General features: G+C 40.3%; 1 pseudogene; it reads left to right on the forward strand.

Annotated features, from left to right (window-relative positions):
- Window positions 1-2227: 2227 nt before the first annotated feature.
- On the forward strand, window positions 2228-2743 carry LOC148008718 (uncharacterized; annotated as a pseudogene).
- The last annotated feature ends 11634 nt before the right edge of the window (window positions 2744-14377 follow it).

Here is a 14377-nt window from a genome sequence, read left to right on the forward strand (position 1 = left end):
TTAAACTCTTTTGCAGGTCTCAAATCATCCCCATCATGGACCTGCAATGCATTTTCTTTGAATTAGCATATTTAGAAATAATAAGGTTTAATCTTATTAAGATTAACCTTATTTTTAAACTCTACACCGTGTAGATCAACTAATAGGGTCGTAGACATATTTTTCCCTAACCTAATAATCTTGTAGGGCCCATCCCATTTAGGTTCCAGCTTCCCTGGAAATAGCTCCCTACGCGCATCATAATATAGAGCTAATTGCCCTTTTTTAAAGGTATACTTTTTTGCTCTAAGGTCATGCAACTGCTTCATCCGACGTTTAGCTACCTCCTGGTGTAATAAGCTCTGCAACTTCAGCTCATCTAGGTTGGCTAGGGTCGTGAAACATTCAAAAAGGGAATCCTCATTTCCCAAAGAATGGTTAGTTGCAAACCGTATGGTTGGCAACTCGATCTCGAGGGGTAACACACACTCTTCCCCATAAACCAGTTTAAATGGAGTATGGCCGGTAGCGCGCTTGAATGTGGTATTATACGCCCATACTGCCACATACAACTTCCTGTCCCAGTCTCGTTTCTTCTCAAATACTATTTTAGACAAGATACCCACAAGCTACTTATTAGTACTTTCGACTTGCCCATTTGCTTGCGGATTATAAGCAGTCATTTTATTGTGCTTGATTTGCCAAGCCTCAGTCAAGCTTTTGATCACTTTATTCAAAAAATGGGTTCCACGGTGTCGTATTGCTGCGCATTCGAAGTGTGTAAACCACCCAAAAGTTGAGCATGGGAAGCTGTGCATGAAGATTCTTGCACACTTTTTTTGGATTTAATCACAGGTTTCGTGAGCAGGCAAGTTATTTTGTTTCAGAGGTAGAGAACATAACCTGATAACTGATAGTCTTGACCAGAATGGCTGCAGTTCAAGATAGCCTTTGCTTAACCCTGGTGAGAGATACATGCAAGCGCACCAAGAGGGTGTTAGGATACGGTAGTGAGTGGGATAAACTGCATCAAGATCTTGCTGAAAAGGTGTTTGCTCTCTTGTCAGTGACCGATCTCCTGCAGTGTCAGTGTGTGTGCAAAAAGTGGAGGGCAGTTCTTTCCTCCAACAGGTTTTTGACTCTATGGGCCAGGGTATCCCCACGTGCCTCATGGTTCCTAGTTTATTGCAACTCCAATGCTATTGCAGCATACAGTCATGTTTCAAATAGTTGGAGTAATATCCCTGTTTTTGCTAGATGCTCCTTAGACCCTCAGCAGGTGCTCCTAATGGCATCTTCTGGGGGTTTACTGTGCTTTAGAAGTCGCAATACAGAGCATCCAAGTCTTACGGTTTGCAATCCAGTAACTAAATGCCAAAGGTCTCTTCCTAGCCCACTTCAAGTCCGGCACATTGACATCCTCGGAATGGTCACTGACAAAACTAACAACAGCTATAAAATTATTGTAACAGGACCAGCGGAGTCCAAGGTTTTTAATAGCATCACTGAAGTCTACGACTCTATTACTGGACGCTGGGTACATGAATATAGCTCGGAACAGGATTTCTGGCAGCTGTGGTGTGGAGCACATGCTGTATGGTGTGTAGGATCGATAATCCCTGCTCCTCGTGGTGTGCCTCAAATCACTGTCTGCTACGATATCGATGTCAACGGCATTCTGAATGTCTCCGCTGAGGATAAGACGACGGGGCAGAAGAATAAGATCACGTTCACCAATGATAAGGGGCCTCTGGGCGCATCGTTTCCTTGATCGAGCAGAAGGAAGAGAGCAAGGGCAACGAAGAGCATGTCGCTCTCATCAAGGAGTTCAGGGCCAAGCTGAAGGCCGAACGTGAGCGTGGAATTACCATCGACTCGCTTCTGTGAGGAGTGCAGCTAGATAAGGAGGGAATGTGGTGTTGTGATATCATGTCTGGATTGCTTTTTGAATGGAAGGCCCTTTGTGTTGCAGCTGTATAGAATGGAGAAGGGTTCAGAGTATGCCGAATTCCTCCATCTGCCGAAGAGACGGTTTGCAGATCTTGATGCTGTGAGGAAGGAGATATCTGATGAAACCGATAGGATGACTGGTCGTAGCAAGCAGATCTCGCCAGTTCCAATCCACCTCAGTATCTATTCTCCTAATGTTGTAAACTTGACATTGATTGATCTTCCTGGCCTAACAAAGGTTGATGATGAGGGCAACCAGAAAGTATAGTTGCTGATATCGAAAACATGGTTCGCTCGTATGTTGACAATCCAAACTGTTTTATACTTGCTATCACTCCTGCAAACCAGGATATTGCGACATCTGCCTCTTCTCGCCACCAAACGGATCGTGCTTGCATCCGCCTCCCCTCGCAGGTCCGAGCTGTTGCGTAGCCTTGGACTGAATGTAGAAGTGATCCCATCGACATTTGATGAAAACCTTGAAAAGTCCTCCTTTCCATCAGCAGAGGATTATGCTGCAAAAACTGCTTTGCATAAAGCGATTGAAGTCTCTCAGCAGATCCACAGGGATGATGCCAAAGTGGACATTGTCATAGGAGTTGATACCGTGGTTGAACTCGATGGAATTGTGTTAGAGAAGCCAAAAGATGAAGAGGATGCCTTTCAGATGCTTTCATCTTTAAATGGGAGGCAGCATACTGTTTTCACTGGTGTCTCCTTTGTTCTACCTTTAGTTTGTGATCCGTCCGTTGGTAAACCACCTCTTGTGTACACATATTGGGAGCAGACAAAGGTTGAGTTTGCCCAACTTTGAGGAGGAGAAGAGGAGGAGTTAGCAGGCTGCCTACAGAACTTCATTATATTGCACTCCATAAGACAGAAATGATGCAGTTGATAATGTATGGCAAGTCTTCCTTGCTCAATATGGAATTTTGATGCAGTAAATTCAAGAATATACCCTAAAAGCTATTATAGACAGCATCTCTCTCTAATAGGTCACAGCTGCTGACCTGTGCTGTATATATGTCTGAAGCTAATGATTGTGCTTATCAGAAGACTTATCTGTTGGTCCTGGAGTTTTAACAAGCTGGATATGACTAAATCCAGAATCTAATTGATTTATTTGGTGCCCTGAAAACCAAGCTCTTATGATTATTGTAAAGCTGAGGACAGATTGTCATACTTTGACATTTATTTTGACTCTTCACTTGCTATATAGTGAACTTTGGGATCAAATATTGAGATCTTCTTGTTAGCCTCTTTCCTTGCTGTACCTTGAACTCCGTGTTCAGCAGCCCTTGCACGATCTCTTTGACAACGGTCCGACACTAATTCCTTCGGGGGACCGAAACGGCACATAATCTTCTCTAAAAGGAAACTTGCAGTCTCTTTTGCATTGTCCTGCCTAGTCACCCGCGCTTCTGACCATTTTGTAAAATAATCAATGGCTACGATAATATACCTCTTCTGGGTAGAAAACGACAAGGTGATGGGACCCACAAAGTCAATGCCCCACTTCTCAAATGGAAGGATAGCCATGATAGGTGTAAGTGGACGTTTCCTATTCTCTCTGTTGTCATGTCTTTGATAGGTATCACATCTCTTAACATACTCAAAGGAATCTTGGAAGATGGAAGGCCACCAATACCCAGCTCTTAAAGATTTGTGCGCTATCAACCGTCCCACAAAGTGCCCTCCACATGCAGAGTCATAACACTCTTCTAAGATAAAAGGAACCTTGTCAGGCATCACACATCGGCGATAGATATCATCAACACCTTGCTGATATAGCGTCCCTGCGATCAAGGAAAACTTCAAAGCCTGTTGTTTGATTTTCCTCTTTTCTGACTTTGATAAACTAGCTCCAGTCTCCTGTTGATAGATAATGCGTAGTAGCAGCATACCAAGATGGAATGGAAGCTGTATCAATTTTAAACATTTTCTTAATATCACTTCCTTCAGCCAAAGTCTCTTTCGGCTCCCCAAAATCCACAAGGCATTCCACAAGACCCTGCAACCTTGGTGGCTTACTCTTAATCTCATAATCAAACTCCTGCAAAGTGATTAGCCACTTTGCCAAACGATCAGGCAGTTGTAGCTTGTTCATAAGCAATCTAAGTCCTTCCGCCTTCATATAGAATACTACATTTTCATAGAGGATGTAGTGCCTGAATTTCTTAGTCCCAAAGACCATCGTAAGATACAACTTCTCCATGTAGGTATAGTTAATCTCTGAAATGCCCAATTTTCGACTAGCAAAAGCTATCAGATGATACCACTTTTTCTCCCAAATTTGGGCTAAATAGCAGCTTATACTATGCATAGTGGCTGCTGAAAATATAAAGAATACCCCACCTCTTTTAGGTGCTTTTAAAACGGGTGCTTTTACTAGCTCTTGTTTCATATCCTCAAAAGCTACCTTACAAGGGTCGCTCCATTCCAATAGACAGTTAAAGGATAATAAGTTCGTTAATGGCAATGTTCTTTCTGCCAAGGCATTTATAAACCTCCGATAGTACCCTATCGATGATAGAAAGCTATGAACATCTTTTGGGGTGCGTGGTGGACTCATAGCGACTATAACCTTGATCTTTTCAGGGTCAGTTGCTATCCCTAGTAAATTGACCACATGGCCTAGAAATAGCCCATAAGGTACTCCAAAGACACACTTCCTTGGGTTAAGAGTGATACAAAATTGTCTACAATGCTCAAAGCACTTTCTTAAGATAATCAACATAATTTCCCTTACAGTGGCTGCCCCTAGGTCATCAATAAATACTTTTAACTTGTCTTGGGAGATGTCACCAAAGGTCTTGTCTGCTATTCGTTGCCATGATCCAAGTGCATTCCACAAACCAAAGGCCATCACATGATAGGCAAAAGTACCAAAGACCGTAGTAAAAGTTATTTTCAACTTGTCCTCTTCTGCAATTGCCATCTGGTTTTATCCTGCAAAGTAATCCATAAATGAATATATCTCCCTACCTGCTAATTGATCCAAAATCTGTTCAATAAATGGCAACGGGTAGTAATCCTTAACCGTCTGCTTATTCAGCTCTCTAAAATCCACACATAATCGGATCTGGTTATTTTTCTTCTCCCTGATAACAACTGGTGAACACCATTCTGTGTGCTGAACAGGGAAGATTAAACGAGCTTTTCGTAACTTCTGTAACTCTTCAAACAGTCCGTCCCTCAATTCAAAAGGCATACGCCTTACTTTCTAACGCACATGATGACTGCCTTCTTTTACAGGAATAGTATGAACAGCCAGGCTGGGAGGAATGCCTCTCCGCTCATCATAGCTCCAAGCAGAGATGTCGTGGAATTCTTCAATCAAGGACACATAGTCCTCCCTTTCTACTGAACTGAGAATGGAACCTAATTTAATTGGCCGTGAATCATTCGGCGTGCCAAGGTCTCACTCAATCACATCCGCGTCTTTTATCCTATCCTGCGGCTCTATCGGCTCATTTAGAGTTATTTGATAGATGTCCGCTGTAGTGCACCCCTCTTTAGATTCATCACTGGATGATGTCTCACTACCATATGGATTGTCTACTGTTTCTAATTGAGTAGAAGATAAAGAAGCTCTCTTACTTTGAGGAGACTCAGGGTAAGCATCGACTATTACTCGATTGGCACCTCTACGTAGAACCACACGACCAGTAGGTATATCGACTTGACAGTCTATTCGTAAGATCCAAGGCCTCCCTAGAAAAACTCAATAGCTAGGACGTCTTACAAATCTGATCACCCTAAAGTCCAAGAAACATTCTACACTTGCAACTGTAACATGGACTCTAGTAACGCAACCTTCTGGTTGTCTTAGACTATCATCAGCCATCTCAGAAGGGTGGAAATGTCTTTCTGGATGCCTAGACCCAACCTCTCCATCAATTCTGAACTCATGATATTGACAGAGGATCCAATGTCTACAATGGCATGTTCCACTAATATTCCATCCACATAAGCTGGAACCCTAGGGCAATTCTTTTCAGCATGATCAAACCAATCTTCCCCTACTCGTGCTATGCCCAAAGGTTCTATAATATACCCAATACGTAGGATCTTCTTAAATTCCTTGCGTAATCCTAGAGATAATTTAATCAATTGCAAGAGGTTCACATCTGGTTTGACCTCGCAAAGAGAACTTGCCAAATCAAAGTCATGATAAGTAGCCAAAGCTCTCTTTTCTCGCCAAACCATCCTCTCTTTTGGTCTTTGGACTGGTTTTGGTGCTTCTTTCTTAGTTCTTGCCTTCTTTCTTGGCACTTCCTCATCTTTTTTAGGGTTGTATTTTCTGTCAACCGGCCTTAGCGGTCCCCCTTCTCTGCTAGGATTCTGGACTTGCGTCCCCTTATTCCCTTGTTTAGGGTTTCCCTCAACCGTTTTTGTATTATCTTTGTCAATCTCTTTAGCCTTTTGGCCTCTTGTCACGGCTCTTAAGTTAGAAGTTTCAGCATCATTGACTCGTACAGCCTCAATAAGGCTGACTCCATTGCCTTGTGGCAACTCTTCTATAGTTGTTTTTTTCCTCTGCAATATTTGCCTGGGTGCATCATTCTCTTGCAAGTTATTTCCTTGCGCTCTATGATTCACAGGGCCTGGCTGTTTACTCCCTTGTTGGAGAGAACTAATCTTACTTCAACATGTAGCAGCTAAATGGCCCGACTTCCCATAAATATCACATTTCACATTTGGACAGTTTCTGGGGAAGTGCTGTCTACCGTACCATTTACAATTGAATCTAGAGGGTCCACCCTCTTCAGGGCATCGATTCCCTATGAGATTTTGTTGCTTCTTCAAGAAATTAACGTCGACGGCTATTTGTCGATATTGTTTAGAAATCATATCGGTATAATGCTTCATCATATCCTTGACTTCGCCAAGGACATTAGATGCACTGGACTCATATCCTCGATCGTCGACCCATTGTTCCATTGGCCTAACAATCTAATTTGGCATTGGATGTTGACCCATAGGAACAACATTAGAATTTGAAACTTGGCCTCCAACATTTGGTGGAGCCAACTGACTTGCCATAGGCATAGTCACACTGGGAGGAGCTGGCAGCAAAGGTACATTCTGAACCATGCTTCCTCTCCCATTAGGGTTAGTCATAGCCATCCCTTGACTTCCATTCGTCAATGGTAGATTGCCTCCAGGTACTAATCCCCCATTAACATTCATTCAAGAGGAGTAGGCCGTTTGTAATCGTGCTTCTACTCCCTCTACCCGTGTAATAGCGGTGTCTATATTTGCCAAGGCCACAGTGCTCAATTGTACTTGGATATTAAAATCCAACCCATGCAAAAAGTATTGCAATTGGGCACGGCAGAATGGGAATGTAAGTTTGAAACTTACGAAATACTTCATTCAACTTCTTGGCATATGCATTCACATTCTCGTAAGGATCTTGACATGTTACATTCAAGACCCGCAACCAATATTGGCCACCTCTTTTAGGGGCATATTCCGCTCGGAAAGCTACATAGAATTGATCAATGGTGGTTATGGTTCCAAACTCTATGCTGTGATACCATACCGCAGCCCTTCCTTTTAACATCATATTGAAGAACATCATGAGATGTCCCTCATCTTGGATGCGATAATTGACCATCAATATTTGAACTTCACAAATGTGAAATTCTGCATCCTCTTCCGCTAATCCATTAAAAATGGGCAAGGAAACTCCTAAGGCTGGTAAATCCGGCGTCCCTGCAGGAATTGCAATAGGTTGTGCCATGGTGACAATCGGATTAACAATAGGAGCTTGAACGTGTGAATTCGACCCCCCACTTGAAGTGGGTAGACTTGGTGGAGGAGAGGAAGAACTTACGCTTCCTCCTGCACCTAACGGAATATATGGAGCAGTTGGGTAACTAAGACCACTGCTTCTTATACGTAATGGGCTATTCCTTTGAGGAGAATAATGACTTACTATCTCTAACCGCTGCCTAGCCCTCTCAACACGTTCTGCTTTTTGGATTTCGACTTGACGGTCCTTGTCAGAGGATATAAACCAACTTCCTTTTGGTCCCTAAAAACCCTAGATCCGAAAACTACCACTTACAAGCGGCTCCTGGCAGACGCACCACTAATGGGACCTGAAATGGGCCGGTACTGGCTATGGCACTAGCTGGACCTCATGCTCATGACACACAAACACCCTCACGGCCTCGCGGACCAGGAGCGTTAATCTAATGCTAAAGAACAAACTACCCTAAAGCTTAATTCATGCGTTTATAGTTTATAGTCTAATGTTTCCCTAAAACTCCTCAAAGGGAGAATCCATACACGTTGGCAATGCCACAATCACACACATATGGAGACAACCTCACCGACTAATAGTCAAAGCCCCACTGCAGCTCTCCTATATTGCAAGGAATGGCCCTTTGACACGCTGCTAAACATATAACAGAAACGAGCACAAACTCCTCTCAAGGTACCAATATTTTATGTTCTAGAATGTACCATTCCTCACTACAATTTTCCCTTAGGACCCAACGACTAACCTACAGCTTAGGACATCCTCTCACGCTCATCGTTGGTCACAACCTAAGGAAGATAAGTGCCATGCATCCAGGAGGTTTTTCTGATTCCTTTTAATTATTATGCTTAATGCAAATCGTGTATGGCTATGTGCTCAGACAAAAGAAAGATCAGCATCGTGCATAGTGCATAAAGCATTCTTTCCATGAATTTTACTAGCGCGTGCTGCGTTGAAAGGAGGCACCGAGCCATGTGCCCATGCTACTATCCTATTTATTCAAACCGTTTCCTATATGCCAATTGCAATGCATAAATCAAATATTTTCTTTATCTTTCAGTGTTTCAGCCCCTTTTCATCCAACTCTTAGCATTTTGCATCATTGATCAGTTAGATAGGGTTTCTATGCATTTTTCCCTTTTAAAAGAACGATAAATACACAGAAAACATAGAAATGGGGACAAACAGAGGCCAACCTCATGCTTTGCCATCTTTATAGATTGCAAAAACATAGATATAATTTTCCCTAATTTTTCTCAGCCCATTTTCCATTTTTCCCTAATTTTAAACCTATTTTTTCTATTTTTATGCATTTTTCTCTATTTTTCTTTAATAAATAATGAGTGAAAATAAAAATTGATTGTGGGCTGTGGCCCTTAGGTTCATTGACAGCAAAAACTTAGATTTAGTTGGTGTGACATATCATATTTCTCATTTATATAACAAAAATCTCAATTTTACCCTTAAAACGCGTGTTTTCATGCATTTTAACACTAATTCCGGCCATGTAGCCTTATATTTTTTGATTTTCACGTTTCAAACAGTTGAAAACCATGGCAAAAAATATTATAATGAACTTCCATCCCATATGAATAAGATTTCATAAAGCAAATAGCATAAAAAGATCATTTTTCTTTATAAAAATAACATTATCACTTATTTTCAGGTCTCGATTTCTTAGTCTTGATTACGGGACTAATTTCCAACATGCATTTAATGCTCAACATCTTCAAAACTAGCACTCTTCATGTCTTCATCCATCCGGAAGCAATCCGGTCTCATCTGGACAAGCTTTCCTCCACCATTCTTCATTGTCTTCTTCCACACGAGAACAGCCCCTTAAGGGAGAGAGAGGGAGGAGAGAGAAAGACTAAAATCAGAGATCTTCACCCAGGCCATCGTTGGGTGAGCGAGAGGCGGTGATAGAATCAACATACAAAGGATAGGAAAGGGCCATTGTCAATTAGGTAGGTTGTATGCAGGCTGATGATCACCATCATCAACATGGGGCGCAATTTTCAAGCGCAAACAGGCGTCTTCATCTCCACGATTTGATGCATGCTTGATCCCCAAACTTTCATGTGACATTTAAATTTTGGGCTCCCATTTTGCCCAAATTTTGTCCACCCCTTCGCATCTTGACCGTTCCCTTGGCCATTTCCCCGTTCAATGTCCAAATCGAGTGCTGTAAAATTTTGCGCGTCCGGCTTGACATCCTGCACTGGCCGGCAACTCCTGAAAACCTGTACGGCAGTCTAAAAAATCATCAAAAATCAACAAGTGTCGCTCGGGCACCTTTTAAGAGTCATATTTCACTTGGTGCTTAAAATCGTCCTAGCTGGAGCTGCCGCCTTCGACGTTGAATATTTTTCCCTCGATATTCATAATTTTTGGCTATTTTTAAGCACTTCTTGGTATCAAAACTCCGCTCTCAGGTGGTTTGTTTGGTGGAGGAAATTTTTCATCGCTCCATTTTGACTACTCAATTACATTTACTCGTACATTTGATTGATGAGATCGCACTTTGTGGGGCAATTCATGCAAGGTGGATGCTTTTTGTTCATGAAAACCTTGAAAGATTTTATGAGGCAAAAAGCACGGCCTGAGGGAAGCATGGATGAGGGTTGGTTAGTACAATCATCCCTTGTTTATATCTCTAAATATCTTGCTGAAGTGGACCCTTCTCAACCACGACTATGGAAAGACGATGAAGACTTGAGGATGACCTCTATAATATCTCAAGGAAAAGGAATGAGTAAAGTGCTAACAAAAGAAGAACTTCGTAAGTTAAATAGTTTTTGTATGCTCAATAGTGATGTAATGAGCAAATGGGTGACACTATATAATGAAGCAAGGGCAAGAAGAAAAAGCGAAAGACAAGGATTTCACACCAGATATGGACGTAATGTCTCATTTTCAGATTATCTAAATGCGCTCCCACGTCATATTGATATAGATTGATTACATGAGGAAATTGAGAGAATAGAAAAAGAGGAGGAAATTAATATATCTCAAGAAGAGTGGGAATATGCACGAGGTTGCTTATCAAAGGTGAAACATACTATCAATTAATTTGTTTCTAGTTATATTTTATATAATAAATTCACATGTTTGATCTTAATCTTTTACTACTAGTGCACATTATTCAATGCTATTTGGTGTGAGGGTAAACATCTTTGAACTCAACCTATAGATGAAAAGAGAAATACCCAAGATTGTGGTGTCCTTGCTCACTTTGAGGATGTCAATGGTACCATGGAAGATTATTGTGGCTTGATCCAAGATATTCTGAAGCTTGACTTCAGACGATTCTTTATATATGTATTGGATGTGAAGTGGTTTAAAGAAGTAGTAACAAATGGTGAGCATTGCACAATCAGACGTCATCCAAGTGGTTTTGTAATCATTGACGCTACAAAATTTCACCAAAACAAGAATGACACATTAGTACTACCTCAACAATGCGAGCAGGTATATATGTAAAAGCTAAATTTTTTATATGTATACATGTGATATATATACACAATATAATAAGTATTTAAGTTTCTCGCTTTTGATTTTCAAATACAAGTTGTGTATCATCCAATGGTAAACAATAACCAATGGTGGTATGTCATCCCTATATCTAATCGTTCAAAACCAATATATGGTAATATTACTGACATAGAGATAGCACATGACAATCCAACAATTAATGATGATGTACATGATGACACCATAATGGATGTTATGCATGATATAGTACAAGATGAACCTCGCGAGGATGTTCAAGGAAACACAGAAGAGGACAATAATGTGATTGATGATGATGAAGTTATTGAGCAATATAGCAACACATCTGATAGTGGGATAGACTTATTTATCTCGTTACTTCTTGGTAATTTAGACCTAGAAGTAGATAATTTAGTAAGGACTGATCTCATTGAAGATGAGATGGATCATTCACTATAACATACTTAATTCGCTTAATGATTCAATGTGTATTCTTAATTCTATGGAAAGTATCATACACACATGTGCATACTCAAGAATCAATAGTCAAGTTTAAAGCTAAATGGAATTTTCCATAATAAAAAGGAAGTATTTTTTATCATCTTCAAGTAGATTACGAGATACATGCAATGCTTGCTACTAATTGTATAATAAGGTTTATGTCGCTTGCCACTAATTACTTATATCAGGCTTGTCAACTGGAGGAACTGCCATTCATTAGAGAGCAATGCAAAAATAATTATTAACTTTGGTTTTATTATTATATTAAGTCCAATTTCAGGTGGTTATTACACGTCTATATTTGCATCTATCTGTGCGGATATATAGACATAAAATTCGCGTCTATTTACACGGTCTTTTACGCGCACATATAGATGCAATGATAGATGCACCCAACTTTGCGCATGTAACATGCGCATCTATGCCTCGTTTCTTTTGTGGTGCATCCAGTCTCGTTCGTCCTCATGGCACAGGATATACCTAGTAAGAGCCCCTAGGATCTCCTAATCTGACGCTCACCCTTTAGCATGGTGGAGATGGGCATTTCCTGCAATGCCTTATGACCCTCGAATTCATAACGAACATAACGCAGCCAACTATGTCAACTGAAATAGCTCGAAATGTGGATATCAATAGGATCAACTTTGAAGACATCAAGCCTTTGCCCACACTTTTTTTTATCATTATCTTCATGTTTTGAAATTATTGTTGTGTTGTAGCTTTGGATGATGTCAAATTTTCACCAAAAGCTTTATTAATGAAGCCTTCTATGACCTTTGACCTTCCATGTTGTTTTGAGAGAAAACTAACCATTTTTTAAATTAGTTCCGACTACCAAATTACTTCTTCCACATACTCATATAGCTCTTTGATATCCTCTTTATAATTCAGTATTCGGAGAATTCTCCATTTCCAACTTTGTCCCTAGCTCATGAATCTTATTTTTAGATACTTCATGCCCAACCTTCTCTTCTTCTTCCTACAAAGTACAACTAGTCTTTATCATAAGTTCCTTCTCATCATATAAACTATCTTCAATAACAACCACTTGCTACACTAAGTCAACACTTCCATAGACAAGATTTCAAACAAAAGCCAAAGCTTGCTCTTGGACTATCTCTTTAGTATTCTTAGATGTTCAGATAGTCTTCAAAGTTCACGAGCCATCAAATATGGATAATATAACTTGCATAAGCTCCCCGATTTGAGAATTTATATAGATACACTCATTCTTCTACACACTTGAGAAGATCTAACTTCCAAAATACTTGTATCAACCTGAATAGGAAAATCCTCCTTCAAGATCAATAGCTCTAGCTCATGATAATTCCTCCCCTTGAATCTTCAAAGATTGATATTTTCCATATGTACGTAGTTTCGTTCATGCAATGTGGCCTAGAGAACATGCTTTGAAAGAAATACACTATGCTCAATCAAACATGATTGGAGAAGAGATGCAACATCGAATCCATGTGATGCAATAAATAGGCGATGCTTCACATGAAAAGATGGATGGATGCACTGGAAAAAATAGTGCCTAGCCTAACTATATGTGCACGTGCGTCATGCAAGAATGCAAACATAGTTCCTTGATTATTTAAGATCCTTAACCTCACCTCTCATCACTCAGTAAGAAAAAAATTGTTGTACTCCGCTCCACCCATCTAAAATCTCATAGTGACTCTCAATAAAATATGGTCATCATGATTTAACCTGAGTTTTAGATCTCTCTTCTCTCAAATTTTCAATCCTTTTCATAGCCTTACTCAAATTTTCTCACATCTGCTTCACTGTCACCCTTCAGGTCCACAAAACCCCAATCATAATTTTTCCAAATATCGTAAAAAACTCTCAGAGAACCTAAATAAACAGAAAGACTATTAGATGAAGTTTTCCAAATATGGATGATATAACTTATATAAGCTCCCCGATCTGAGAGTTTATATAGATACACTCATTCTTCTATACACTTGGAAGATCTAACTTCTAAGATACTTGCACCAGTCTAAACATGAAAATCCTCCTTCAAGATCAGTAGCTCTAGCTCATGATAATTCCTCCCCTTGAATCTTCAAGGAAACTAATATTTTCCATTTGTACCTCATCACATTTATGCAATGTGTCCTAGAGAACCTACTTTGAGAAAAATACACCATGCCTAATCAAACATGATTTGAGAAGAGATGCAACATGGACTCCATATGATGTAATATATAGGTGATGCTTCACATGAAAAGATGGATAGATGCATTGGAAAAAATAGTGCCTTGCTTAACTACATGTATCTGTGCATCATGTAAGAATGCAAACATAGTTCCTTAATTATTTAAGATCCTTAACCTCATCTCTCATCACTCAACAAGGAAAAAATTTTGTACTCCGCTCCACTCATCCAAAATCTCATAGTCAATCGCAACAAAATATGGTCCTCATGATGTCGAGCAAGAAAACAATCATTCTTACAACTGGTGACATCCTTCACAACCCTCAAGCTCACCCAAGCACCTTTCCGACTCAACTAGAAATTCCTATTTGAATTATGAAAATACAACTCTTGTGCATGCAAGAATTTGTGCGTGTTGAATGAAAGGTGCTCTCTCAAGTGCGCGTGCATCTACGATTTATTGCATATAGCTGTAGTGGGCCTCATGCTGTGCTAGTTCTCAATGATGATGCTAAACA

The sequence above is a fragment of the Lygodium microphyllum genome, unplaced genomic scaffold, assembly GCF_053477565.2.
Source record: "Lygodium microphyllum isolate KBCC unplaced genomic scaffold, Lygodium_microphyllum_v1.1.10 scaffold_71, whole genome shotgun sequence".
In the NCBI taxonomy this organism is placed as follows: Eukaryota; Viridiplantae; Streptophyta; class Polypodiopsida; order Schizaeales; family Lygodiaceae; genus Lygodium; species Lygodium microphyllum.